The 4,777-nt window shown below is 39.9% G+C and overlaps 1 pseudogene; it reads left to right on the forward strand.

Moving 5' to 3' along the window:
- LOC112550789 overlaps positions 1-2,824 on the forward strand; it is a 6,184-nt pseudogene extending 3,360 nt beyond the window's left edge.
- The last annotated feature ends 1,953 nt before the right edge of the window (positions 2,825-4,777 follow it).

The following is a 4,777-nucleotide window of genomic DNA, read 5'->3' on the forward strand; positions in this document are numbered from 1 at the left end:
ACTCTTTCCTGCTTATGCAGGGGGTCGGACTCGATGATCTATTGAGGTCCCTTCTGACCCTAGCATCTATGAATCATATAAGTAGCTTCTGACCTCTGTCCACTGAAATCAAAATCAGGCCTAACTGCTTCTCTGGTGTGGACTAAGTGGGATACACTTACAAAAGTAGAGGAAATGATCTTTTCATGTTCTTAACAGAGCTTAGCTTTTTGTTGTGACTTGTGGAATTTATATAACTTCAATGTCCATCCAAGAGAAACATAATATACTGGTGCCATATGCAAAAACTATAAATAAAAGCCTGTTTTTAGACTATCCATGTAAATATTATATCAAATTAGGCTGGTTCAGCATGTGTTCTATGGATACATTATAATTATAATTATAATTATAAAATAGTTGCAACTGGCTTTGTGGATTCTGGTTCATTTTGATCAAGAAAAGTTAAAATTTTGGACCAACAAATTTCAGCTGACACCAAAATAACCTGCAAAAGTATAGACACAAATAATGCTCCATCACACCTAAAGATGGTTTCACATGTATGCAGACCAATAGGATCTTGAGAGCCCAATCACAAATGCTATCTGGCAATGGGGTTTTGAGGGCATTGTGATAGAGGCAGAATTACAATGTATTCATTTATGACTACTGCTATGGACTAATTATATTCATCTCATAAAAGGCACAGTCAGTAAGATAAAGCAACTGTATTAGTGTGGTAGATTGATTATAATTTCTCGTATAACCAATAATCTACCTTAAAAGAGGGATGTGTCATGAAGCCAACAAAAGGATCCCAGGACTCCCAGATAAGCAGCAAACATCAGAGGCAGTTACAAAACAATCATCTTGGATACTAGGCTGAAGCTACACAGCTGTTTTTCCAAACTGGGTGGCTAGAAATTAAAAGAATGCTATAGATTTTGCTGAGGAAAAGGAGGGGCTCATTTGTTAGAAGCTGCCTAGGGAGACAGCCTGACAGTGAGAGAGAGAAAAAGGCACAGACACTGTAGAGGGAAACTAAAGAAGTGAGCCTTCCCAGTGAAAAGCAGTAGGGAAAAGTAAGATATACATACAGTCTGATATATTGTTTTTAAGAAATGTCTTCTCCAAAATGCTTTTTCCCCCTAAAATAAATAATACTTTGCTTCAGGAGGCTATCTAATCATGGTTTTAACTACCATTGTTACACTCAGATGAAACAGAACGGTCAAGTCTAAAACTAAATCATAGTTAAAGCTAATCACAGTTAAAAGCAGAGGAGGAAAGTAGGGCCTATATCTGAGATTAGGATAACTATGGGCATCTGTACACATACTCCGGGTGGTGGGGGGGGACACTTTAATTAAAGCGCCCGCAGTGTCACTTATACAGATTTATGTGATTCTGACTTACGCGTGTCTCGCATTTACATGATTTTTTATTAGGGTCCGGACTGGAAAATACCCCTTGATATGCGCGTCATTCGTGTATATACGCGAACGCCTCACAAGATTTCCAGGCAGAATCAAGCGGAGCTGTGCCGCCATTGTGCCACCATTCTGGTATCGGCATCTCAAGATGCATAGGTGAGACGCTAGACGCACCTCCTAAAGACGATTCCACCGAGAAAAGGGGAAAAAAAGCTATGACTAAAGGTATGTCTGGGGTACGCAACCCCTCGCTACTCTATTATTTCCTATGGGGAAAGTCGCCCCGACTTACACAAATTCAACTTACATGAAATTCCCCCGGAACGCAATACTCGCATAAATCGGGGGCCTACTATATTCAGCGTCCCACAGTTCAAAATGGTAGCAGGGGTGTTTTAAATAAAGCTGATTTACTGGGCTTTAGTAAAAGTGCCCCTGCCACCATTTTGAAATGTGGGGACGCTGAATACATGTGACATGGAGGCTGCTGGAGCACACTAATTAGCACGCTCCAGCAGACTCAATTTATCGAGTCGATTAATTGAGTCTGCTCCGATACATGGTAATTAGCATGCACCGGAGCTGAGGTCCATCACGTGTATAGGTGCCCGGCCTATGTGATTCCATCTGGGCCCAGGTAAAGACCCAAGACCTGGCACTTGAAGAGATACAGACCTTCCAGTAACAGTAACACACAACTTGCATGTGCTTTATAAGCTTAAAATCTGACTGTTGTGGATCAAAATGTGGCCCTTTAAAATTTACATCACATGCCTTAAAATAAATTCTGCCAGATTTCTATCAGGGTAAGAAGGTGAGGGGCTTGTAGACATTCTAAGCATGTCCACAATTATAATTACAAAAATATATACTTTTCCCATTCAGAAATATTGCAGCACAAAATTATTTTAATCTATGAGACTAGAAGCAGGTAAAATAGCAAATGGCTGAGGTTTGCAAGTCACGATTCTCCTGCAGAGTTCTTCATGAGGTATATTTGCATAGTAACTACCCAAACCTTTCAAAGGAGTACCTTTCCCTTCACCCTGTGATTACTTTGCTCATAAATACTCTCTGCAGTTTGTAAGTTTTTAGTGGATGGTCCTGCTCTGAGATTTTATAGATTTACACTTCTGAGGTGATGATGCCACTGAGCTGAAGTCAATTGTGTAGACTTTGATTAGCGAGAGGTGCAGCTCAACATAGTTACCTTCTGGGAAGATTTGTAATTTATAGTTTTCTGTCTCTTTTTTTCAGACAGATTTCATATTAATTACAGTTCATCTTTTCCCAATGGCCATGATGATGATATTTTTCTTGAGACGTGGGTAACAGTTCTCCTGAATGAGCGCAGGTTGTGTCAGATCCTTTCCTCTTTCCAGAGGAGTCTTTGTTTCTTTGCTGACTGATGGAATGGACACACAGGTACAGCTGAGATATTCAGCTTTCAACACCCGTTTAGCATTTTAAAAAATTCATTTGATTTGCAGATCATAGAGTCTTCCTTGGTGTTTTTTTGGGGTTTGTTTTTAACATTCTTAGACAGGAATTTCTGGAGGCCAGGATTTATTGTACACTGGGGATTCAGCCTCTAGAAAGCTCCACTCACTGAGGCCAGCCCCTTGTATAGACATGATGCAGTTACAAAAACCAAGCCTAGCACTGATATAGCTTACTTCAGTGCAAGCTATGGTTTGCATAAGTGCACTGGAGTTTCCAAGAGAGACTAAAAGCCCCAGTGAAGATAATCAGGTAAATGGGTTCTTACAGCCACCAGTAGCCAGGGAAAAAAAGCAGTGAAAGCCTATTCGAAGAGCGAGTGTAGGACTTGATTCATTACTGCATTACTCCATATGACAGATTACTAGTGGCACTACTGGCTTTTAGAGTTATTCAGAACTGACTGCTCCTAAGCAGACTTGACAATCAGATATCATGCAGTGGCACCATAATATATATTACAAATATATCTACTGCTTCAGTTATCAGCTTACATGGTATATAAGCATTCTAATTCATGGGCATCAAAAGATGGACCAGAGCTAGACAGCAGGACTCCTCACAGGCTAGGCCCAGGCCCAGAAGAAGCGATGTGAGCTGTGGCAATGGTGGGGAAAGCAATGGCAACAGTTCAGAGCACATGGCAGCAAGGTAAGTTATTGCTCATCCCTCGCCAACGAAGGCCGTCTCCAACTGCACCCATAGCCCCAAATTCTTCCTGCTACTCATGCTAAAGGACATTCCTCTCTAATGCTTCCTACTGGGTTGTACTTCATATACACACCAGTCACTGTATGTGGGGCAACACATGTATTAGCTAGTGACCATCCCAACTCAGTAGTATTCATTTTACTTATGATGGAAACCTAAGTGAAACACAAGAGAATCACCCAAAATCATACATAATAAGAGCTAAATTAGTACAGCCAGACACATGATATCATAGATTCAACTGTTGTACAACAAATCATTTAAAAAATAGTCAATGTGTACAGAAGTTCAATATGGTCCAAACACTACTTCCATTTGAAAGACATTTTCATCTTTAGTCAATTTGGACATACAGATGATCTTAAAATTGTCTTTGTGTCATCCTGCATGCGTGCAAATTTGCTTGGAAGCCTGTTCCACCGGTGACACTTCTCAAGGCAAGCATGTGGCAGCAGAGGACAACGATCCTAAAGTGGAATTTGACCAAGGGGGCAGGGCATGAAATGATCAATGCACATGCTACTCACAGGAATATGATCATATATTAAGGACAAGGCATTTTTTACATTTGCATATTCTTAAATTTTGCAGTGATCTTTTAATTAATATGATCATTTTCATATTCCAACAGGACACTTTCATGTTTCAAATCTAACAGCATGGGACTAAATTACTTCTTCCACTGACACATCAAAGTTTGGACATTGACTACATTGATTTGGTCTAAGAGTTTGAGCAGGAACAAGTCTATTGCCTCTGCAAAAAACATACTTCACCATGCTGTGACATAACACACCTTGCCTCTCAAGGACAAGATACTGCAAAGGAACAGTGTGTGCAGTGAGGGGGGTGCGGTACTTAAGTGTTCGTGAGTTTCCCTAAAATGAGACACATTTATTCCAGTCACAAAAAGATACAAATCTGTTAAATGCCACATCATAGTGCAGAAATATCTTGAAAGTTTTCTAAAAAATATATCCTGAACACCCATGTAAAAGAGAACATGTAGGCCATGTGTGGGTGTGAAAGAGAGAAAGTTAATAAAATATAATATTGTCCTCCCAGATCTGAAGGACAAGAAAAAACAGGAGGCATTTTTAAATCATTAAGTAAATCACTTGTAAAGATGGTGTAAATTATGTTGTTTTTAC

The sequence above is a fragment of the Alligator sinensis genome, unplaced genomic scaffold, assembly GCF_000455745.1.
Source record: "Alligator sinensis unplaced genomic scaffold, ASM45574v1 scaffold173_1, whole genome shotgun sequence".
Lineage (NCBI taxonomy): Eukaryota > Metazoa > Chordata > Crocodylia > Alligatoridae > Alligator > Alligator sinensis.